Source organism: Ambystoma mexicanum, chromosome 2p (assembly GCF_040938575.1).
Source record: "Ambystoma mexicanum isolate Mex_15411 chromosome 2p, UKY_AmexF1_1, whole genome shotgun sequence".
NCBI classification, from domain to species: Eukaryota; Metazoa; Chordata; class Amphibia; order Caudata; family Ambystomatidae; genus Ambystoma; species Ambystoma mexicanum.
The window spans coordinates 666320789-666346458 of NC_090923.1; the positions used below are offsets into that span (position 1 = coordinate 666320789).

Genomic DNA, 25670 nt, shown 5'->3' on the forward strand with positions numbered 1-25670 from the left:
TCATATTGCCCATCAATAACATGGCATTTTGTTTTGGGTGCGGGAGGGAGCAAGTCTTGGGGTCGTCACCGATAAGCAATTAGCACGTCTTGGGGCTTCAGCAGGCTGCAAAGACATGGCCAGCACACACAAGCAAACTGTTGTACATTCATACGTCCCCGTTCATAGTTGAGGTATTTTGGAATAGTCACAGGCACACCAGATAACACACTCTTTTACTTCAAATCTATTCCACGTCTTTATCCATTGTGGGTCCAGTGAGTAAAATGCCTCTGCCAGATGTGCACCACATGCTGCGAGCGGGTGCTTTACCTGCTGTGCCCTCTGTCTGTCGATAGGTGGTGCCCATGGTATGGCTTTTGAAGGATGGGATTGTCGAGCACTGGTCACCCTGCTCATGGGGTGCTGTATGCTTGGCACCGTGCGTGCCATGTAGGTATCTTATGGCTTTGCGTATAGTGTTCAGGGCTCAATTGAAGAAGTATGTTGCATGAGACAGGTGGGCATTGACGACAAGTGACCATATGGGCACTGAGGCATATTTTGCGAAAACCTGTGACAGGAAGCCTTTGGCAAATGTTTAGTAGCTGCCGGTGTTTTTTGTTTGTGCAACCTTATTTGTGCATAACATTTAACAACACAACCACGTACTGTTGCCTGGCTATTTGGTTGCTGGTAAATATGTGTGGCGCTAGCATCGCTGATAAATCCTTGAGGGTAGATGGGGGGCAAATGACACATTTGGAGTGTATCAGGGCACATAGATCGAAATATAGCACTGAATCATGTCCCCTACAAGTTCCAGAGCCATGGCCTATGTTCTTGGCTGCTGCAAACAGCAACGACTTCTCCTATAATGGGGACCATATGGATGGACTCGTAGCTAGTCAGCCTCATCTTACTGGCGAAACCATGTCCTGACTGGGGGAAAATGAATCCCAGGGGGGGAATAAGTGCTCGCGGATAATCATAGGCCGCCATATTTATGCACTTGGTTTTGCGCTGAAATAGTTTCAGCACAACTTGTTTCCTAGGAAACAGATTTGTTATTGACTATTAAAATCACTTCATGAGCAACGTTTATTTATCCGGCTTAGATTTTTAATGCCCACTTTCATTTGAATCGTTGGGAATCTGTCCACAAGCATAGAATGAAGCATATGATGTACCCACTGAAATCTCAGGCTTTCCATGCCCCTACATGGAATCTAAGTATATATTTGGGTTTTCTACTATGTATCTGTGTTGTGCTTTTCAAATCTCTTCTGTTCCGTTTAGTGTGTCCTTCACATGTGAATCGCAGCGGGTGCATACGGCCTCTGGAGTCAATGAAACCCCTGGAGTCAATGAAATCAGTAAGTAGTAGAGCACTAATTTGGATGTTAGAACAACATCATTTTACTGTTTGTGGCATGCGCTATAAACATGGTGAATACAAGTGGGTTCCTCTGCTAGTTCTAAATCATAGTTACTTGTGTGGTGCTGCAGATGTTTTGGACCTCAACTCCCATGATCCCTAGCCAGCATAGTCAGTTTGAAGGTACATAGGAGTTGTTGTGGACAGGATTTGGGGGCAGAGGGGGCATATAATGAGTAACCATGTTCTGAATCATTGCACTCACTAAACCAATCCAAAGGGAATAGGAGACAGAGCAAATCTCTGCCTCCCCAAAAGGCTAACGTTACACCAGTGAGGTTATGGGCAGGAAGGAACAATCCCACCCAAGGGGACATTGTGTCAGGAGGCAGAGAAACAAGACAGCACGCAGTGCCAGACCACTATGATTGGCTAGAGGGCCACCATCACGTACAGCATAGGCAGTGGTTCCATCCATTGCGAATATTGTAGCCGCCATTGCTATTTTCAAGGCAGCAAGGATGGGTTTTGGGGGAATAAAAAGGTTAAAAATGTGAGGGAAGATCAAAGGTCTGGGGGAGGGCAAAGATGAGGGCTGCTTCAGCAGGGGGCAGGTGCTACAATTTGGGCATGTTGTAGCCCAAAAAACAAAAAGACAGGGGGTCAGGGAGAGAATGTGGAGAGGTAGGGGCAAGCACTGGGGGCACATGGCTCAAATAGTGGCTGTGGAGAGGGAGAGCTAAAAAGGAAATGTTTACAAGGGCAAGAGCAAGGTCGGAGAGGATAAAAGAAAAGATACTTGTAGATGGGAAGAGCATTAATGTGAAGAGGAAGAATATAGTTGGGAGAAGTAAAAGTGGGGTACAGTTTGAGGGCCGGAAGAGAGGGAAGGGGATGGGTTTGAGAAGGTATGGAAAAAGTGGGATCTAGAAGTGGACTAGATGGAAACAGACCCCAAAGTAATTCCATTTTGCACAAAAATACTTAGTATACTGCTGCCAAGCCAAGAATACATTGTAGCTCCTGTTTATCATCATTTGCTATATTATAAACATTTATATATAATGATAATGATGTGTTATTTATATAGCGCCTTAATCCAAAGTGCTTTACAGAGCACCTATTTACATACAATATCACCCAACCAAAGTTGGTACTCATTTATTGACCTCGGAAGGATGAAAGGCTGAGTTGGCCTTGGCGGAATTCGAACCTGCGACCTGCAGTTCACGCTCAGATCACAGCAGCAGCGCTCAACCCACTGAGCTATCTTACCGGCTAAATACATTTTCCCGCCATACTCTCCACACTTCACTCAATATGCTTATATTTTATCTGGTGCAGTAATTCCGCTTAAAACCTTGTTTTCCATACTACTCTATGTGGTGCATTGAGCCTTTAGTCTGCTTGGGTTTTTGATGGACAGAAACAGCTGCTCAGCCACTTTGTGTGCTTGTAACGCTCACCTGATTCCCACGGAGGCGCTGACCCAAACTGGACTGCTACAGTTGCTTCTATGACTATGATGAGGCGTAGAACTCGGAAGACGCTCTGGGCAGGACCTCCGAATATTGACTGTCTGGCTTGTAAGGTGAGTTGTCTGCAGGTGGAAGAAAAAGGAGTAATTACAAACTGGTTGGATAAGTTCTCCCACCAATCTTCTGCTTTTCCCACTTCTTGGTTCTCGACTGGTCTCCACGAACTCTCACCTTAGTTTAGTAAAGCTGAGCTCTCCATCCTGCTTCTGGTGCAGGGGCGCGTGGAATCCAGTTACGTCACTGGATGATTTCAGTGTTTAGGCTCAGTCTCCTTTTGTGGCTTGTAATAGTCCTTCAGGTGCTGAGGAGCTGTTGGTGACACCACCACTGCTGTGCAAGAAGAGGCTCGTGAGTATAGACGATCTGAGGCCGCTTCTGAAGGAGCACCCTTTTATAATGTCCTTTTCTGTCTTTCAGGTGCCGAGATGCTGTGGGCGATGCCGCCGCTGTTGCACGTGCGGTGGCACGTAAGTATAACTGAATTGTGGCCGTTTCCAAATGGGCGCCTCTGATAATGTCTTTTCCTTCCTTTCAGGTGCCGAAATGCTGAGGGCGATGCTGCCGCTGCTGCGCGTGAAGAAGCGCGTAAGTATTACTGAGTTGCGAACCCTTCGGCTCGGACACCACTAACAATGTCTTTTGTCTTCCAGGTGCTGGGATACTGCCGAAGCGAAGGCCGTGGTAAACTCCGGTGTGATCACGGATGGATAAGGTAAGCGAGCGCAGCTGCGAGCGTGTTGCCTGTTTTCTAACCTTATGTCTTTTTTTGCAGGTTGTCGGAGACTGGACTCTTGTGGCTGAATTCTGGTGAGTAGATGTTCCTGTGCCTTTTCTTCATCCACAGGTTGCTGCTCGAGAAGCTGAGGGTGTGTCTGGACCTGGAATGCAGGAGCCGACTCGGTGAGCGTCCTGCTGCTGTTGCAGAATAACGCGAAGCACGTGAATTCTATCGGGCGTGGTTTAAATAGTGGAGAAGTGCTTTGGTGCGTATTCTTCCTCCAGCCTCACCCAGGTAAGAAAAGGGTTCCAGTGTCAGAGGATTAGCATCAGCCCCACCCAGGTAAGAAAAGAGTTCCTGTAACAGAGGATTGGTCCCTCCCAGCCAGTGGCTGGGACTTCACCCAGTTTGGATTGTTCTAGGTGAGTATGCAGCATGGTCTGCCACAGGTAAGTCCACCCAATCACTACTGCACACTTTAAGAATATGAGCCCGGTGCCCATGGCGCCGGGACTGTGGTTCCTTATGAGCCTGGCGCCAGAGGCGCCAGGACATGGTCCAAAGGGCCCCTGTAGGGGTCTGCTGGAACCGGGGGTGTGGGTGATGAGCCTGCTTCCGGGGACGCTGGGTCAGTCTTGGCTCCTCGGGAGTAGCGCTCATGACAGCACCCCCCCTCAAGGCCCCTCCCAAACTTGTCCTCCCCGGGGGTTTTGGTTTATCGGGAAAGGTTTGGTGGAATTTCCTGACTAGACGAGGAGCATGGACGTAGTCATAGGGTTCCCAGGATCTTTCCTGGGGTCCGTAGCCTTTCCAGTCGATTAGGTAGAATAGTTTTGATTTGATGATCTTGGAGTCCAAAATGTTTTTAACTTCAAATTCGGGCTCTCCATTCACTTGAATGGGTTCTGGAGGTCTGGTCAGTCTGGTTCCAGGTTGCATGGGTTTCAAAAGAGATACGTGAAACACAGGATGTATTCTCATATGGGTCGGCAAATCTAATTTAACGGCCACTGGATTAATTATGGCCGTAATTGAATATGGTCCCAGGTATTTGGGGTTGAAGGTGCGAGGTCCTTTTAGCGATAAATGTTTGGTGGACAACCAGATTTGATCCCCAACCTGGTATTGAGGGGCATCGTTTCTGTGTTGGTCTGCTCCTTTTTTGTACCTTTCTTTAGCTTGTTGTAGATGTGCAGTCGCTTCCTTGAAAGCTTGGGTAATAACAGAGTGCAACTGATCTACGGCGGGTGTTCCAAGATCTTGAGGTGGGTCGAGGTTGGAGGTTCGAGGATGAATTCCATACAAGATGTAGAAGGGACTCTTCCCGGTTCCCGAATGAACTGAATTGTTGTATGCATATTCAGCTATCCAAAGGATGTCCTTCCAGTTGCTTTCAGACTGTTGTAGCATGCATCGTAAATATTGTTCGAGAGTCTGGTTTGTTCTCTCGGTTTGCCCGTCGGTCTGGTGGTTATGGCTGGTTGAAAGTCTTACATCGATTTGAGCTGACCGACAACAACTACGCCAAAAGTGAGAAATAAACTGGCTTCCTCTATCAGAGATTAGTACCGACGGGAAGCCGTGTAACCGGACAATGTTTTCAAGGAACTCTCTGGCTAGTACTGAAGCTGAAGGTAAGCCTTTTAGCGGAATGAAGTGGGCCATTTTAGAAAACAAATCCACAATAACGAGAATAGTGTTGTACCCGGAACAAGAGGGTAAGTCTGTGATGAAGTCCATGGAAAGGGTATGCCAGGGACACGGTGGAATGTCTAATGGTTGCAGAGGACCAGCCGGCCTTTTCTTTTGACCCTTGTTTTGAGCGCACACACCACAGGACATCACAAATTCTTTTATGTCTTTTCTCCATGAAGGCCACCAGAAGTGTCTCTTCACTTTTTCTGTGGTTTTGGCGATGCCAGGGTGACCCTCCATTAATGAATCATGATAACAGGAGATTACCTGTTTTTGTAAATCGGCGTGTGGTAGGAATAATCGTCCTTGGAAATAAGGCAAGTCATTGTTTACGGTGAAGTTCTCTCCTCTTTGTAACCAGCTCTGTAAGTCTGATGGGGTCACAAGTTGTTTAGTTTTTGCCTCAATATCCTCTATGGATTGCGAAGAAATCATAACCAAGATCCTTTGTTCAGGAATTATTGGTACGGGTTCGGGATTGACAACGTTATCTCCCATTCCAATTCGGGAAAGAGCATCCGCTTTGCCGTTCTTGTTGCCCGGGCGGTAAGTGATCACAAACTCAAATTCAGCAAAGAATAGAGCCCAGCGAAGCTGTCTGGAGGATTGAGCTTTGGCGGTTTTCAGATATTGTAGATTTCGATGATCGGTGATCACCGTAACGGTATGTTTGGCCCCGAGGAGATAATGCCGCCAGGCCTTAAAGGCGGATTTAATAGCTAAAAGCTCTTTGTCCGTATGGTGCAATTAATCTCAGGCGCCGAGAACTTTCGAGACCAAAATGCCACAGGATGCAGTTGGTTAGTCTCTGGATCCCTTTGTGATAGAACTGCTCCCATTGCTAAGCTGGAGGCGTCGGTTTCAACGATGTAAGGGAGATCCGGGCGTGGGTGTTTCAGTATTGGCGCCGAGGTGAACTTGGCCTTTAGCTCTTGGAAGGCTTGTTCAGCTTCTGCAGACCATTCAAAGCGCTTATTTTTTCTTAAGAGGGATGTGATGGGTTGTACCACTCGTGAAAACTCTGGAATAAAACTGCGGTAAAAATTGACAAAGCCTAGCATGCTTTGAACGCCTTTCACGGAAGTAGGAGATGGCCATTTGAGGATTGCGTCAACTTTTCTCGAGTCCATGTGGACTCCTTTGGGTGTCAGAATAAATCCCAGAAATTCGACCTCGGTGACATGAAAGGCACATTTCTCGAGCTTGGAAAAGAGTTTATGTTGGCAAAGTTTTTCAAGGACCACCCTAACATGATTTCGATGATCAGCTTCCGAGGATGAGTACACAAGAATGTCGTCTATGTAGACGACAACACAGACATCAATGAGCTCTCTGAGGACGTCATTCATGAAATATTGGAAGGCGGCCGGCGCATTGCATAGTCCAAAGGGCATCACTTGGTATTCAAATAGCCCATACTTAGTGCGAAATGCCGTCTTCCATTCATCACCTTCCTTGATCCGTACCAAATGATAAGCTCCCCGGAGATCAAGCTTGGTATAAATACAGGTGTTTTTCACATGGTCGAGGAGTTCCGGGATCAGAGGTAAGGGGTATCTGTTTTTTACTGTTATCTGATTCAGAGCACAGTTATCAATACAGGTTCTGAGGTCACCTTCTTTTTTTGGTACGAAGAACAGAGCCGAGGATGCAGGAGACTTTGACGGACGGATAAAGCCATTGGCCAGATACTGGTCTATATACTGTCGCAGATGAAGGTTCTCAGGCTTGGTGAGGGCGTAAATCCTACTGCAAGGGGGAGTTGCACCGGGTAGCAGATCTATCTGACAATCGTATGATCTGTGAGGTGGCAAGGTGTTAGCCTCTTCCTTTTGAAAAACATCTTGGAACTCTCGATACTCTTGAGGTAATTGTGGACCGTCAGTCGTTGCTGACGCTAGGCCAATGCTGAGTCGTGGATAGCAGGTTGGTGCACACTCAGGGAACATTATCGTCTTTGCTCACCAATCAATCTGAGGGTTGTGTTTCTCCAACCAAGGGATTCCGAGGATTACTTGGAATTGAGGAGCCTTGATCACGTCGAACACAATTACCTCCCGATGCCCGTCTTGGCCTAGCAACGTCACTTCAGCAGTGGTATGGGTTACCGGTCCGGAGGCGATTTCGGTCCCATCCACTGTGGTAATGACGTCATTAACCGCCTTTGGACAAAGAGGTAGGTTCATCCTGGAAGCCAATTCGCGGTCCATGTAATTTCCTATTGCTCCACTATCAATGTATGCCTTAATAGCATGCAAACGTTCTGGTTGCTTTGGGTTTACGAGGACCATAGGCATTATGAAGTGCGAGGTCAAAGAACTGGTTTTTAAGCTCGGCAAGCGGACCTCTACACTTGTCGGGCGAGGTCGTTTCCCGGCTCAGGCTTTTCAGAGTTCTTGTCAGAAGCTCCTGCTGTCTTCTTAGGTGGTTTTACCGGGCAATCTCGAAGAAAATGTCCAGAGTTTCCACAATAGAGGCACAATTGCATTTGTCGTCTTCTGTCACGCTCTTTCTGGGTTAAGGGACCCTTTACGGCCCCAATCTGCATAGGTTCAACGGTGTCGACCCCTTTGGCGTTGCTTTGTGTTTTCGTGAATACTCGGGTTTCAAACCTGGATCGGTCCGCCTTTCTGTTTTGGAGCCTATGCTCCAATTGTACCACCAAATCAATATATTCCGAACAGTCCTGAGGAGGATTCACGACCTGGGCAAGGACGTCTTTAAGTTCACCACGCAGACCTCTGTGAAATAGCGTGATCCTTTTATCCTCGGGCCATCTAGTTTCCACGATTAACCTATTAAAAGATGCAATGTAGGCTAAGAGGTCCTGGTTGCCCTGTCGCAGGGAGAGGAGTTCGTTGTCCAGGGCCTGCCCTTGGGAATGTCTTGCAAAAAGTCTCTCCATACTCGCCTGGAAGGCTGAGAAGTTCCGAAGAATTGGGTCATCCTGTGTAACCAGAGGGATCGACCAATCAGCGGTGCTGCCGCTAAGATACGAAAGTACAAAGGCTACCTTGGTCTGGTCAGTTGGAAAGATGCAGATTAACAAGGGGGGTCCTGGGAGTCCCTCTGCCAGACATTAGTCCTGGTTACGAGAGACTTACCCAGAGTCTTTAGCTCACTATCTTTCACAAAGAAGAAATATCCCAAACATATCAGTCTTTGTCCTGCCCTGGGCAGTCCAGCACCGAAATGCTAGGCAATTTCCCTCTGAGCAAGAGTACCAACAGAAACCCCAGACACGTGTTTCGGTCTGGTTGGACCTCATCAGTAGGGTGGATCTGTGCCTCTCTAAGAATAGTGAGCAAGGGGTCCACGTCTGGATTCCCCTAGTAACTTAGGGTGAGACCCAAAGTTACTTAAATATGCAGATTAACAAGGGGGGTCCTGGGAGTCCCTCTGCCAGACATTAGTCCTGGTTACGAGAGACTTACCCAGAGTCTTTAGCTCACTATCTTTCACAAAGAAGAAATATCCCAAACATATCAGTCTTTGTCCTGCCCTGGGGCAGTCCAGCACCGAAATGCTAGGCAATTTCCCTCTGAGCAAGAGTACCAACAGAAACCCCAGACACGTGTTTCGGTCTGGTTGGACCTCATCAGTAGGGTGGATCTGTGCCTCTCTAAGAATAGTGAGCAAGGGGTCCACGTCTGGATTCCCCTAGTAACTTAGGGTGAGACCCAAAGTTACTTAAATATGCAGATTAACAAGGGGGATCCTGGGAGTCCCTCTGCCAGACATTAGTCCTGGTTACGAGAGACTTACCCAGAGTCTTTAGCTCACTATATTTCACAAAGAAGAAATATCCTAAACATATCAGTCTTTGTCCTGCCCTGGGGCAGTCCAGCACCGAAATGCTAGGCAATTTCCCTCTGAGCAAGAGTACCAACAGAAACCCCAGACACGTGTTTCGGTCTGGTTGGACCTCATCAGTAGGGTGGATCTGTGCCTCTCTAAGAATAGTGAGCAAGGGGTCCACGTCTGGATTCCCCTAGTAACTTAGGGTGAGACCCAAAGTTACTTAAATATGCAGATTAACAAGGGGGGTCCTGGGAGTCCCTCTGCCAGACATTAGTCCTGGTTACGAGAGACTTACCCAGAGTCTTTAGCTCACTATCTTTCACAAAGAAGAAATATCCCAAACATATCAGTCTTTGTCCTGCCCTGGGGCAGTCCAGCACCGAAATGCTAGGCAATTTCCCTCTGAGCAAGAGTACCAACAGAAACCCCAGACACGTGTTTCGGTCTGGTTGGACCTCATCAGTAGGGTGGATCTGTGCCTCTCTAAGAATAGTGAGCAAGGGGTCCACGTCTGGATTCCCCTAGTAACTTAGGGTGAGACCCAAAGTTACTTAAATATGCAGATTAACAAGGGGGGTCCTGGGAGTCCCTCTGCCAGACATTAGTCCTGGTTACGAGAGACTTACCCAGAGTCTTTAGCTCACTATCTTTCACAAAGAAGAAATATCCCAAACATATCAGTCTTTGTCCTGCCCTGGGGCAGTCCAGCACCGAAATGCTAGGCAATTTCCCTCTGAGCAAGAGTACCAACAGAAACCCCAGACACGTGTTTCGGTCTGGTTGGACCTCATCAGTAGGGTGGATCTGTGCCTCTCTAAGAATAGTGAGCAAGGGGTCCACGTCTGGATTCCCCTAGTAACTTAGGGTGAGACCCAAAATTGTTGGAAAGGCTGCAGGTCTACAAAGAAAGTGCAGTCGGCATTGATTTATAAACACTGCAAATCTTTTAGGGTCACCAGAAAAGCGTTCAGGTGGTGCCAATGGCACATTTCCAGGTAGGTTGATTTGAACGGGATTGGTTGAAGTAACTGGGGTATAATTCCCCCCTGAGTTAGTTAGAGGAGTTTGCCCCGCTTGACTCTGTAATAACTGTCTGGCGAGATCGTCAGTTCGTTCTTTTGACATTATCAATTCCCTCTTAAGGGCGTTCGTTTCCTGGCGAGCAGCATGGACTAAAGCTCTTAATTCCCCCAACAACTGGGCCAATTGGTCTGTGTCGGAAGTTTCCATAGCGCCTGGGTAGGAGATTATGGGTAGGCTTCGCGTTCTGTAACGCTCACCTGATTCCCACGGAGGCGCTGACCCAAACTGGACTGCTACAGTTGCTTCTATGACTATGATGAGGCGTAGAACTCGGAAGACGCTCTGGGCAGGACCTCCGAATATTGACTGTCTGGCTTGTAAGGTGAGTTTTCTGCAGGTGGAAGAAAAAGGGGTATTTACAAACTGGTTGGATAAGTTCTCCCACCAATCATCTGCTTTTCCCACTTCTTGGTTCTCGACTGGTCTCCACGAACTCTCACTTTGGTTTAGTAAAGCCGAGCTCTCCATCCTGCTTCTGGTGCAGGGGCGCGTGGAATCCAGTTACGTCACTGGATGATTTCAGTGTTTAGGCTCAGTGTCCTTTTGTGGCTTGTAATAGTCCTTCAGGTGCCGAGGAGCTGTTGGCGACACCACCACTGCTGTGCAAGAAGAGGCTCGTGAGTATAGAAGATCTGAGGCCGCTTCTGAAGGAGCACCCTTTTATAATGTCCTTTTCTGTCTTTCAGGTGCCGAGATGCTGTGGGTGATGCCACAGCTGTTGCACGTGCGGTGGCACGTAAGTATAACTGAATTGTGGCCGTTTCCAAATGGGCGCCTCTGATAATGTCTTTTCCTTCCTTTCAGGTGCCGAAATGCTGAGGGCGATGCTGCCGCTGCTGCGCGTGAAGAAGCACGTAAGTATTACTGAGTTGCGAACCCTTCGGCTCGGACACCACTAACAATGTCTTTTGTCTTCCAGGTGCTGGGATACTGCCGAAGCAAAGGCCGCGGTGAACTCCGGTGTGATCACGGATGGATAAGGTAAGCGAGCGCAGCTGCGAGCGTGTTGCCCGTTTTCTAACCTTATGTCTTTATTTGCAGGTTGTCGGAGACTGGACTCTTGTGGCTGAATTCTGGTGAGTAGATGTTCCTGTGCCTTTTCTTCATCCACAGGTTGCTGCTCGAGAAGCTGAGGGTGTGTCTTGACCTGGAATGCAGGAGCCGACTCGGTGACCATCCTGCTGCTGTTGCAGAATAACGCGAAGCACGTGAATTCTATCGGGCGTGGTTTAAATAGTGGAGAAGTGCTTTGGTGCGTATTCTTCCTCCAGCCTCACCCAGGTAAGAAAAGAGTTCCAGTGTCAGAGGATTAGCATCAGCCCCACCCAGATAAGAAAAGAGTTCCTGTAACAGAGGATTGGTCCCTCCCAGCCAGTGGCTGGGACTTCACCCAGCTTGGATTGTTCTAGGTGAGTATGCAGCATGGTCTGCCACAGGTAAATCCACCCAATCACTACTGCACACTTTAAGAATATGACCCCGGCGCCCATGACGCCGGGACTGTGGTTCCTTATGAGCCTGGCGCCAGATGCGCCAGGACATGGTCCAAAGGGCCCCTGTAGGGGTCTGCTGGAACCGGGGGTGTGGATGATGAGCCTGCTTCCGGGGACGCTGGGCCAGTCTTGGCTCCTCGGGAGTAGCGCTCATGACAGTGCTCTGCCAGAGCTAGCCGGGCCCCACGCAATGCCTGTGGTCTATTTTTAGCACAGGCTGAATTCCTTTTGGCACAGAGCTCGTGCTCAGAGAAAAACAAACTAAAATGTAATATTTTTACAAATGTACTCAGCTAAATAGTTATTTGCACCTTATATTTAAATACTATCTTCATTTAGTGCCTGGACACGATTGTGCGTGATTATTTTTGCATGAAAAAAGCTTTTGCAGTGCTCTAGTGCTTTGAGAAGTCTTGCCTAATTGTAAAGCGCTTCGGGGGTGCAGGAAGGCGCTACCACCTCCCCAACATTACCAAAGGCCGGTGCCGAAACTCATACCTCACCTGAAGGTACGGTCCCCCTCCTGTTCTGAATGAAGTCTTCGGTCATCTTCGGTACCAGTCCCAGTTGTGACATGGAGAGAAGACAAGTCCACAGAGACCTTGGGTGAATCCCACAACAAAAGACACAGGAACTCACCGAGTGATGTATTTCCAAACAGCGGACGCAGGCATGAATGGAACCAGCCACAGGGAAATGCTTCCGGCAACGGATTCACTGCTTGAATCCTGTCGCATATGGCATATGTGGAGGGAGACCCCAAAAATTGAGAAAATAAAAGCAAAGAACCAATTGCTAAGAAAAAAGGGCTGGACAGCAAATAGAACAGCCCTGAAAAGAAGTGACTAACAGCACAGCCTAGTAGGTGGAAAAACAGGAACTGGGTGTGGAAGGTTGGTGACGTAAGCGTAAGGTGTGGGCCCAGCGCATGGAGGAACGCATGTGTGACGTAGGCCCTATCCCTTCAAAAGTTCTCAAAGTGACAGTTGTCATTCGCAGCCAGCTTTTCCAGTATACCTGTGGATGCAGGCGTTCCCAACCAGTTGTGAAGGAGGGAGAGCCAGGACGAAAGATAAATATATGTACTAAAGGAGCTCAAAAAATGAATTGCTAATAACTTTTGACTATTGACGCATTTGGCTGAACTTATGTAGACAAAATTGTACTTACTGTCACCGCCCCCTGCCGTGCCCCTGCAGACTGAACATTATGTGAAATATCCATTAAATAAAAAAGCAAAAAAGTTATGAAGAAAAAAAACACAAAGTTTCGCCCTAGTCCCCAGAGAGGAAAAAGTAAAATGTTTTCTCGAGCGCACAGCCCAAACCGCTGGACGGAATTGGTTCAGATACAAAACAACTTGGGCACAAAGCGTTGACTCGATTTCTGAGGATGGGGGGTCTGGTGTTCTTGCATCCAGTACTTCTTTAAATATTCGATTGAGAAGGGGGAGCCCTCTTTCCCAAATCATATAGTGATATCGCCCATGGTGCTTTGCAGCAGAGAGACTTTTCAGAAATGAAAAAGCCACAATTATTTCGGGTTCTATGCAAGAGATATCTCTGTTTATATCCACAGCTACCCAAAAAAGAAAAGGCAGAAAAATGCCATTTGGAGGAGGAAAACGATACAATGGCATTAGCTAGAGGTGTGGGGGGGAGGACTCCATGTAAAACTGGGAATTTGGAGTGGGGCTAAGGACAAGGTTAGGAGCACAAATGTTCTCTCTTAGCCGTGGTTATTTGGCGGAATAAATACGTATTATTATATGTATTTGGGAAGGGACACATTAATTTTGGGGCTTTGCCTGGCTGAGATATTATAAGGAATTAAAAGCAAAAACTACAGGCGATGACGGAGAAGATTGGGGGAAATTGACGCAGAATTGGGGCTACAATGAATGTCCCAAACAAGACCAGTGTCAGGAATGCACACGGCTAGTGGGCTGTCGGTGCCGTTCATGCCAATTCAAGCACGCTCCATTAAAAGAGGGATGGGGGTTAACAGAGGGGGATATATTATGGGTGGGGCATGTTGGGTGTTCAACAGGGAGCATATACCCGGGTAGAATGCAAATATAAACATGAATGTAGAAGACGCTCTGGCGGCATCCCCTCACTCAATGCTGGGGACGGATAGGGGAAGGGAGGTAGATGAAATTCGGTTACCGGAGTGTCTTTGGAAAGGGGCGTGTACTCTAGTTAATGTAGCAAAACTGTCAGGGTGGCCGTGATATTACTTGGATGGGTAGGTGGCCCGTTTATTGGCAAGGAGAACCAGTTGCCAACATTAGGTGTTCTGGGCCAGGGGTTGGGGAAGACACTTGAATGAAGGGACTGCAGAATATGCAAGTTACAGCATTTAGCAGAGTCCATCCGTCAAGTATTGATCTGGTGTAGCACAATGGACAACCGATATATGACTTATTTGGACGATTTTGTCAATGATTTGGATGATTTAAAAAGCAAATCCTTTTGGAGATGGTGCCTGGTGGCTAGTAATAGCTAACTAAATATGGCTCTTCTTAGAATATGGCAAAGAAATAACGTGTTCTTAAAAGATAGGAATTGCTGAGGGGATACTGTTAATGTTTGTTTATACCAAAACAGACTTGTTTTTAGGATATATTAGAGGTAACGATGTATGATATTTAATGGGTTTTTACGATGGATATAAGGCATGAATTTGAATATTTTATGAGAATCTAATATGTTGTTTTTATAAATATTGAAATGATTGTGAAAAGTTCTTGGAACTAATCTATATATATAAAAGTTAAAAATTGTTTGTGGGTTTGTGGCTTGATGAAGCGTTGGCATATGGGATGCAAAGGTTTATGAGAGGCGAAAGGTGAAGGTGTATGTCAGGTGAAGGTGAGGCGTATGGGAGGCGAATGGACCTGAGAGGCGAAGGAGTACTTCCCCATTCAGTTAGCATCAGGTGAAATTAATTTTACTGAGGATCTTTGCCAGATGGTGCCATCGGTTACAGAATTGATACATAAAGTATATCCATACATATCAGCAAATTACAAAAATCACGAGTGGCTGTGTGAACAAGCCATTGTTGCTGCTAAAATTGTTCTGTCTATGAAATTAATAATCAGCTTCAGGATATGCTTCCTCAATGCTCAGGTTCACGAGAGGTGATACATTATCTGGATGATTTCTTGTTGGTGCGCAAGAGTGCAGAGGAATGTGCGCTATTAATGGCTAAGTGCAAAAGAATTGCATGAGAAATGGGGATTCCCCTGGCACCTGAAAGGACTGATGGACACAGTGAGGATGGAATATAGATTGCCATTAGAGAACATTAAAAAAAATGGAGAAAGTAGCTGTATGAAGTGGTGTCATAAGAAAAATGCAAGGTGACAACCATACAGCAGCTTTTGGGACACTTTAACTTTGTATGTCAGGTTGTGGCACTAGGCAGGGCTTTAAGTAGGTAGATGGCACTGGCTCTGTCAGGAGTAGAGGTGTACTGAACTTTGGATTCCAGTCACTATCCGGCGGAAGTTTGGTTGTTAAACAGCTATTCAGCTTCAGCCGAATACTTCTTGACTCGAAGCAGAAGTCCACTTGGCGGTCTACTCCCTATTTGGAAGATTACAGCCAATCACAGAAAGTGGGGCGCTGCAGTAGAGGCTGAAGGCTGCAGAAGCCAAAAAGGCTGTTTGCTTATTGGCTGCTACAAACTGATGAAAGGAATCTACCTGGGCTTGCTTGAAATAGGAAGTGAGGGTCAGGAACCAATGTTCCCTTTAATCACTTCTTATGCCAATGGCACAGGCCAGAGGAGAGGAGCCAGCTCACCAGAGGACAGATAAGAAGCCCCCTCCACCCTTACCCTCTCCCCCACCCAAGCACACATACAATGAGGCCACTCAGGGACTTTGCTCCCCAGTGGCCTTGCAGGTCCTCTAACACTCTCCCTCCCCACACAAGATGAGGCCACAGGGGACTTTGCTCCCCAGCTTCCTCAGCAATTTACTGGCAACCCCCATCTTCCTTCCTGCTTGTCCAAACTCCTGAGGCTTACCATAGCCCCCCTGTCCCCACACCTCGACAAATGAAGAGGTCGACCACCAGGGGGGCTTTGCACCCCAATGGCTGCACCATATTGGTGCACCCACCCTCCACACAAGAGGCAGCCAGGAGGGGGTGCCTGATGGACTCATGTGCTGGGGGTGCATTGATAGTGAGACTGACCGGTAACAAATCCCCTTTGCAGCCTCATTATGTATGGGGGAAACTATGTCAATCCTCATGTGGTTGGCCAAGGAGTAAGGAAGATGGGGGCTGCTGCCAGTAGGTGCAGCAGCCCCCATCAGATGGAGGCCCCAACATTGGGGCCATGGTGCACAATGCCCGGTGGCCCCTGGTCAGCACTGGGGGTCTAGCTTGAAAGCATAAGGGCAGGGGCTGTGCCTGTTCTAGAAGCTCTGCAGCAAGGGTGAAAATGAATGCAGGCAGGCATGGATGCCAGCCCTTCCGGAAGCCGAGAGCCGTTGCAGCCTATGGCGACTGTACGTATGCCCCTCCACACATGATGCGGTCACTGGGGGACTTTGCTCCCCAGTGGTCTTGCCATCAGTACGTCTCCAAAACACAAGTCTGCTGTGGACCTAATGTGTGGAGGGAGAGTGCACCGACAGTCAGGCTGCCCAGGAGCAAATCCCTCTGGTGGCCTCATCGTGGGGGAGGAGAGTGCACTTGCCATAGGCTGCAAAGGCTCATGGCTTCCGGAAGGGCTTGGGCCCATGCCTGCCTGCATGCATTTTCACCCTCACTTTGCATGCTCCTAGCTCATACTTAACTGATAGGGGGTTAGGGGAGAATCTGTGATCAGTACGGCAGATCTCCCAGGGTGAGGCTCATTCGTTGCACTTTGGATACACTGACCCCTGCGATGTTGCTAAAACTGCATTATTTCTAGTAGTGGGGGACTGCATTCAGACCCTCACCTGATTTATTGGTTCGAGAAAGTTGGCTGGAAAGGAAAGACCGCTCCTGGCCCTTTAGTAGGCTTTGTCCTGCTTCTGTGTAGGCAAAGAGTGAAAGTGGGCTGGCACTGAGCTGGTATGAGAGTTAGGTTTAGAGCCTGACTGGAGGAGGAGTGAAGTGTGCAGACTCTTAACCAAAGACTTTCGCCACGCCCGAGGGAGAGTAGGCCTGAAATGCCACGATATGTGCTGGGGTGCACATATGATGGGGCTGCTGGGGAGATAAAATGGTCTTATTCCAGAGCTATGATGACACCAGGAGCCAATGCAGTGTTAAGGATAGGCCTAGTCTGATCTTGTTTGTTTTCTGAGGCGTGGGGGGGCATAATATCCATAATTCTTTTATGGCTTTGTTCCCCTCTTCCTTATGAAGAAACAGCTGAATTTAAGTATTGTTGTCGTTCAATGTCTGATGTTCAATTCATTGCAGAGGAGATGCACATGTATATTGAGCATGAGGGGTTACATGGCTGTGGAACCCTGTGTAACGTATTTGTTGACCTGATGTGCTGATGTGCTGATGTGTGTGGGACATGGAGCAGAGTGCTCTGCTTCTGGGGCAATGGGCAGAAACTAAATATGTTTTTATGCCAAACATTGATGTACCTTGCTCTCACACATGATCCTTTTACTGGTTAGTCTTGCAACTGCCTTGAAAAGATGCAGCACCAAGAAAGCCCATCTCTGAGGCTAGCTTGCCATTCCAACTTCATGTAAATCACTGCCTATAAACCTGGTCAGTACGATGGGGGTTGTCGAGGAGAAGGGCAAGAATGTACTGTTCAGGGGAGGTTGGAAGTGGGATGGCACACTGATTTTATTCAATGATGTGTTTATTATTTTCTAGGACATGTTTAGCTAAATTTAAAAAAAACTATGAAGTTCACTATTCGGCGTCGGCCGAATAGCTGGATCAAGTATTCGGTATTCGGCCGGATAGTAAATTCACTATTGGGTACAAACCTAGTCAGGAGTTAATAGGCCCCATTATAGAATCAGAGTGACAGCTAGGATGAAAAGTGACTCGGAAATGTGGGAGTGTTTTTGGCCAGGATATAATGGGATTTCAATGTGGATGACGGACAGTAGTGCATTGGAATGTGGACATATATTCAGACCTGATAAGGGCAGATGGCTGTGGTATATACTGGAAGGGGAAATTAAGCACAATGGAATGACCAGTAGAGTGGTTGGCAGAGAAGCATTGCATTTCTAGAATTGCTCCTGGTCTTCGTCGCAATTGAACAGTGATGACGGTACATGGAGAACAAAAGAGTAGTATTCAGGGTGGATGATACAAGTGTGGTGGCAGTGATTAACAAGCAGTCTAGCCAATACAGGTGGGTGCTGAGATTATTGAGATGATTGATGTTCCAGAGAAAGAAGTGGGGATGTGCCCATGATTGAACTAGAAAGGAGAGAGGGTGTAGTGGGTTTTATAATGGTATAATGGTGTTAGTGAAAAAAAAGTACTGTCACTGGTGACAATCTTGCCAAAGCTGGAGGGGTTGTGTTTTATGGCAAATTGTTTCGGGGATATGAACCCACATCGAAATGGGCTGGGGAATGTTGGAAGAGGAATAGAATGAGGGGATGAGTAATGATCAATGTAGACACATTTCAGTGGTGCTACTGAAGCGCTTGATGGCAGCGTTGGACGTGGTATGTTATTTTGATTGGGATACTTGTTTTTCTTGGGACATATTCCTTGCCTTATTTTTTGGGGTGTTTAGGATGGCAAGGTATGAAGGTTGGGGATGGGAGACAGACAGAAATGGGGGTACAATTATGGGCACAGAGGAGTAAAACGGTCCAGAGTAGAGAGACTGGTGGCAGTGGAACTGGGCAGGTCGGGTAATGCAGGGATGTGCTCAGTGGTGGCCTTGGATGTTTCGGGCAGGATCAGGCCATGATTAGGTAGTGAGTGGGGGCAAGTGCTGGCAGTATTGTGCAAAGGGATACAATTGGGCAAGTATGGACCCGTCACAGTTGGCACCCACTAGTTTTGTATTGGAGCATGTGGAAGAGGGCATCGGGCAGATGGATGTCTTGTAGATTTAAAGGGTATGTCAAGGGAATGTAGGAGGCGGTGTTAGATGAAGGAGGTTGACAGTATCTTTTGCGGTCATATAGTGCCTGTGGTACTGACAGAAATTTGAATATGTGGACATCCAATCGTGAAAAGAAAGTAGCTGGCGAGAGCATACAATTTATTGGAATTGGTATGGTCCAGGAGGGCGGGCATGAGATGGGGACAATGTCATCCCATGTTATATGAATTGGGAGAAAAGAGAAGAGTGGCAGATCTGTTGATCATCAATTTGGGGGAGAACTACTTTGTACAATGGATGGGGCTGGATTTAATAGAAATGATGAAACTGGGCGGGATCATTCAAAGGCTTTTGACTGGTACGGGATAGAATCGATGCCATTGTGGGCGGGGGAGAGTTTGGAGAGGTGCGAGAAAGACTGTGGCTACAAGAATAGGAGTTATGGGGCACGAGTTGATCAGATATGGGTTACCTTTATATTTTAGAGAGGAGGTTCTATGATGTTTCCCCTCAGGTCAATTTCGCCGAAATTCATATTGCGGATTTCAGTTTTGGGGCTGCGGTGAAATATCATTCCCTCTTAGTGCCCCCTCCCCAGTTATCTCCCAATGCAGTGGACACCCCTGCAACTCCCTTTCCCCCGTCGATGACCCGCCTTCCACCACACCATGCTATCTGTTGCCAATTCTCAGGAGGATAGCTCAGGGGCAACGTGCTCGCCTTGGAAGCAAGATGACACGGAGCAACACAGGTTCAATCCCTGGGTCCGCGCTTAGAAACCTCTGGATATTATGCACGTTGTAAATAACCTATCATATAATGTCAAGGGGTATGCCTCCACCAACCCGAGACGCCGCACACACCCTCTCATTCCCAGCATATTACGCATTCACACATACACAAATGCACCCCCACACAGACATACATGCACACATGCACACATGCATACACATACCACTACCCTGCCCCAAACCACCTGCTTACCTCACCACTCATGCAGCTGAATGCCAGAAGAGAGTATAGCAAGAAGGCAAAATACAAGAACATGTTATCAAAGTGGGCGTTGGAAAGTTTACGGTCAGAGAATAGAAGTGTTGCAAAAAAGGTCCTAGAGTGGGCAGGTACCAGCACGAGAAAGAAGCAGAATAAATAGAAACAAAGGAAAAAGAACAAGGAGAGAGAAGACTTGGGGAAGAAGAAATCAATAAGCTAAGAAAAAATTAAGAAAAGGTCCAAAGAAGGGGGAGGCATAAAAGAAAGGGGAGGGTAAAAGAAAAGGAAGAACAACAATAAAGGCTTTGGAAAGTGAAGTTATATTTAAATATTATAAGCAGACCTGCCTTGAATAAAGCGGCCTTTCATCAAAAAGAGTGAAGTGAGGTCAGTCTTTCACACAGAGGGCCCCGTGGGTGGGAAGGAACGACCCTTCCGACTGGGATATTGTGCGAGTAGAAAGTGGGAGGGGAAACGCAATCAGATGCGACGCCGGCCTGCTAAGGTTGGCTATTAGGCCGGTGTTGCGTAATGAGAAGGGAGAGGAAGCAATTGCCTTTTGCCCTCCCTGGGGCTATAGATTATTATTAAATGTGTATACCGAGCAACACACCCATAGGCCTCAGTACGCTCAGATGAGAGGTGATTGGAAGCAAGGCATGGACCGCTCAAGTGCAGTGTATGGCATTGCCAGTTCGACATTGAAAGTTTGTGTTATTGTTGGGGAATGGGTAAAGGGTAGGTGCTGCTAAGGCAAGGTTCTAGGAAAGAGTATAAAGAGAAGGCGAAATACAAGAACATGTTAGTGGGACTTTGAAAGGTTATGATAAGAAAGTATAAGGGTGTGGGAAAAAAAGAAAAAGAAAAAGAAAAACAGTACTTGGTCCTAGAGCAGGCAGGTTTGAGAAAGAATAGAAATAAACAGAAAGGAGAAAGAACAAGGGATAAGAAATCGATAAGACAAGAAGAAACAAATAAAGAGCTACCAAGAAGGGGGAGGCGTAAATAAATCGGAGGGTAAGAGAATAATGAAGAGCTTGCAAAGTCAATTTATATGGATGTTTAAATATTTTACGCGGATCTGGCTTTAATAAAGCAGCCTTTCATCAAAAAGAATGAGGTCAGAGAGTTTTCTTTAGAGAAACACTCTCGCACAATGAGGAAGGCTGGAGCATTTGACTCTCCTTGGGGCCTGTTAGGATTACAGGCTCGGCTGTGCAAAAGGCAAACCACAATCAACAAACCCCGACCACACTACCGGATATGTGCCCCCCTAGATCACTCACCAGCCAGTGCAGGGCCCAGTGTGTGCTCTGTTGTAGCTGAATTCTGGATCCCAATGAGCCTGCAGAACCGATGGCGTGGCGGCACGTGCGGGCTGACACTGGGCAAAAATGCTACAAATGAACAAGGACCACTGTGTCTGCGTGGTCACTCGCAGAGGCTTTCCTCCTGCAAACTCCAGAGATTCTGGAAAGGGGCTCGTTATATCCGGGCAATCTACGGGGATGGGGTAGCCACAAGGGTCAAGTCCTAAGAATTTAAGTGGGGGGACTCATCAACAAATGCCATGCGATGTGATGTCGCCAGAAATTAGCATATCAAGGTGAAAAATGTACAATTCATTAAATTGGCTTTGCATAACCACCCAAATTGCACAGGACGAATGGCATTTGCCTTCCATAAAATCAACACAGACACAAAGCCAAGAGAGGACATTTTCTTCTAATAATGTTTTTGAAAACGTTAAAACTTGTGCATGTTTTAAACGCCGAGAACCAATACAACTGTTTTCCCTGGAAGTTGCAGCACTGAAATGGGACTTTTCAACTTCAGTTGTTCGTTAGTTTTCATTCGGATATATAGTGCAGTGGTGAAGTGTCTGGCCTGCAAATCCGACAACTGTGGTTTGATTCCTGAGGTTGACTTTAATTAATTAATTCTAAGAGAACATTCAATGTTTCCCATTTTAGCTGAGGGACACCCTTGGCAGTGTATCCTCAACTTGAACCCTGCACCAGCCCCAGTATTCATGATCCCCGAAGTGCACAACAACAGTGTCGAGTGATGCTCCTCTATTTGCTTTTTAAGTTTTACTGTTCCAATACTTTTATTTTAAAAAGAAACCGTTCCGGAATGGTACAGTATTAGCATGGGTGGGTGGCAGTGGGGTTTGTGAGGAGAGGGGACAGTGCAGCAGGGGACATAGTTCCACTTCTTTTCGTACACTTTGACCACTGCACAACACTCAAAAAAGCCGCCCTCCTGTGCGCACGCCAGCGCCTCAGACTGGGACTGCATGGACTTACTATCAAGAAAAATGTGAGTAATCAAAAATGTTCTGGGAGACTCAAGGACACACACAGTCATCTCGTTTGCGTGACTGAGAAAAGGGTACACAAAGTCCTGCGCTATCCATTAAAAAAAATAAAGGGCCTACAGAAGGCCATTCCCCCCTCGCTGCTGATGCAAGGTGACCTGATGTACTTGACCCGGCTTGTCGGGGAAGAAGGAGGCATGCAGAAAAGACATGAAGGCACATTTCAGCAAAGTCTTTTCTCTGCTGCTCCATTCCAAGGGCGCACAGAGGTGGATATTCGAACAAACAGGAAGTAGCTGCCCAAAAGACCTCCAACAGAAACGTGAATGTGGTGCGTTCTGCGAGTGGCATTGAACTATCAGTGCGAACGCGGGGAAGGTCTTACCCTCGGAACACCACATCACGCTCCGACTCAGACGGACTGTGCAATACCATCAGAACAGGTGCAGAATAAATATGGTATAATTCAAGATGAGGGCCGGGTGTGCGTAGGGGCTCATGGGGACACATTTCAAAATGAGGTTTGGTGCCATCCTGGCCTACAGCTGGGAAAACCAGTCTGAAGCACCTGGGGGGTGAATACATTATAATGTAGAGAGAGGGGAATGCATGGAGGGGATTAATAGCTGCAGATTATCACTTGGCAGGAAGACAGCAGGGTGCTGAAGCACTAAGGGCACGATTCATAGAAAAAAAGCACAAACCCCCAGCAAAGTACTCTGACCACAAAACAACATTGCGCCTACGTTTTGCGTGTTCCGCATATTCATGGAATTCTAACCACAAAGTAAACATAGGCGCAAAGAAAATAGAGTAGCGTCCGGAATACCCACGACAGGCATCCACACAAACCAAAACCAGCAACATATACCAACCTTTGCGCCTAGCTTATCCCCACCATCAAGCAACCCGGCAATAATGCGGCCCGTCTCCCCAAAACCAAGGCAGCACCCCGGCGACACTGCGTACGAAGCCCCGTAGCCCAAAACTGCACCCAAATAATCTGTGCATCATTTTGCATAATTCAAGGCAGCGCCCGGTTAACCCGAATACAAAGAGCCCTAATACAAGGAAGCACTCCGCTAATCTGTGTACGCTCAGCCCTAACTCCAAGCGGCACTTCAACTACGTGCCATCACCCCTAAATGGCTATTTCAATGCCACCTTTGAGCATTGAATCCTATGCCATAATGATTTGTGCCTCCCATCATGTGGTGGAGACATCACAATGTTTGCGTGTGACTTTTCCTGATGTGAAGTTGTGCGTTGAAATCCATGAATTCAGTTGGGTTTTACGCTTGACTGGGCATGCGATTTCTTTGCGTGGCTCGCCCCGCAACACACCCGTATCATTCCTTGTTCTTTGTCATTTTGCCAGGAGAATGGGGAATATGCATGTTCCGCCCCTGTTTATTTCTTTGGGTAGGCCTGCCCCACACTTTGCGTGGAGTGTTGCACAAAGCGCTCGACTGCAGGTAAAAACGTGTCGGTTCCGCACATAGTTCTGGAAAAACATGCAAAGTCTGATCCATTAATTGGGAAAAGCGAGTTTTGCGTGCTGAAAAGTCGACCTACAATTTGGCACCGTGGATATGTTTTCAGTAATTTTGCAACCAGTGAAGGCATCCATGTAATTTAAGCTCAGACCTTAAAAAACTGCCTTTAATACTGCTTTTAAGAAAACCTGTCTCGCTAGGGCAGCCTCGCCTTACTCATGATGGACGTATTGCTATGGCCTCACACATTGAGGTACCTTGGGTAAATTCCTGTCTGGAGGTCCTCTGCTCCTGAACCCTTGGGGGGGACCTCCTGTTTTTAACATTTCTGAAATACCGACAATTGTTTGTCGTTTACAATATAATTGTGCTGCCTGGCACCCGCCATTCGTAGGAACTCTCCGCTGTGAGGGCTTATTTGGCCCAGATATTGTATTGTATTGTATTGGGTTATTTATATAGCGCTCTTTCCCCATTTGTATGGCCTCAATGCGCTTTGTAGTTTGAACACCCACAGTGACGGTAGTCAATGTGCTGTAGGTTCTAAGCTTTTTAGATTAGGAGAAACATGAGTGCATTTTCGCCGGTCTAGGACTTACGTGGCTGGCTAGGCTTGACCAAGTAGCCCAAAAAGGTCAGGCACGTTGGTGGGCCCTGTTGGTGGGTTGCGAGAGAGTGCTGTTGTTGAAAAAGAGTCGATGTGTGGCCTGCTATACCGTATTTCTTTTCGTTGGTAGTCACTGTATGCTAGTGGCAGAGGTGTTGAGGTATGTCAGGTGTTTCAGTGTGGACGGCTATATGCGCTATGTAGGGATTTGGTATTATCCTGCAGCCTAATGGAACCTTTGGTCAGTGTCTTGATTGACAATGGAGTGTTAAGGGTTAGAATGTTTATGTGTGACTGGGGTTCTATGTGAGTCAGTTGGGAGATGTAAGCCTACCTGGGAGGATGCAGGTGTATGTTGCCCTGAACCCAGATATACCTGACATTATATGACCATCATAATGTGCTGGAACTAAATAAAGAAGTTACTGGAACTTCACCTGAAGTCATGGTCATCTGTGGGGAACAAGGAGTTCTACATTGGCGACGAGGATGCTGGCTGTGCTGGGGGGACAGCGTTGAAGATGGCACATACACCTCCCCCCAACCCAAGAAGAAGACCTCCCAGGTAGGGCGAGCGCTTAAAAATGTAGGCACAGAAGGGCCCAGCGCATGGAACACAGGCGCAGAAAGTAAGGGGCTGCGCCAGAGCCAGGGGCCAGCTGGCCTGTCACTAGCAGGACAGGTCAGGCAAAGAGGAAAGCAAGAGACTGAGGAGGGGCTGAGGGCCCAGAGACTGATTGCTTAAGGGGTCTGGGACCACTAGCTGCAGCATGGAGGGCTTGGTGCCCATGGCAGTAGCAATTTGAAGAGGCCTGGGGTCTAGTTACGCCTGGAAATTATGAGGAAGCCATGCTGGGCAGCTGAGGGATATAGCCAAGGCAGTAGCAACAGGAGAGGCTTGGAGCCTAAGCTGCGCCTGGAAATTAAGCAATGAGGAGGCATGCTGTGCAACTGAGGACTATAAGCCCAAGGCAGTAGCAACAGGAGAGGCTTGGAGCCTAAGCTGCGCCGGGAAAAGAAACAATGAGGAGTGATGTTGTACAGCTTGAGTCCTGGAGTTGGGGCAGCAGCAATAGAAGAGGTTGGGAACCTAAGCTGCGCCTATATGTTAAATAGAAGATTGGTGGAGAATGTGAAAAGCGCCTGGAGCAGAGGTGGGTCCTGGGGGGCCATTCCAGCGTGTGAGGGGGCTTGGAGCCCATACCTGCACCTAAGAGACTTGTAGCCCATGGCTGCACCTTAGGGGCTTAGAGCCCATGTGCAGAGATGAAAGAATATTGCACAAGACAACATGTGTAGTGCCTGGAGGGGCAAGGGCCCATTTGCAGCAGCGCTAAGGAGGTGCCTGTAGGAGCTATCACTTATATGAGGTGATGAGGATCTTTGAGGGCATGTTGTCAGTAGTTCCTGAGGGGCTTGGAGCCTACTTAAGAACTGGGAGATGCGGTAGGAGGCAAAGGGAGTACAATTTTTATAGCAGGCGGCTGGCAGCAATGAAAAGCAGCATTATGAACAT

At 47.5% G+C, this 25670-nt stretch overlaps 1 protein-coding gene and 1 long non-coding RNA gene across 5 annotated transcripts in view; one reads left to right on the top strand and one right to left on the bottom strand.

Annotated features, from left to right (window-relative positions):
* LOC138566675 (neuroglobin-like) overlaps positions 1-25670 on the bottom strand; it is a 370623-nt gene that overhangs the window by 109028 nt on the left and 235925 nt on the right. The gene's annotated exons all lie outside the window — the stretch shown is intronic.
* The window catches only part of LOC138566676 (uncharacterized), a 134868-nt gene continuing 110476 nt past the window's right edge, over positions 1279-25670 (top strand). Inside the window, exon 1 of the long non-coding RNA XR_011301989.1 lies at positions 1279-1355. This is a non-coding gene — a long non-coding RNA (uncharacterized lncRNA). The remainder of the gene's footprint in view (positions 1356-25670) is intronic.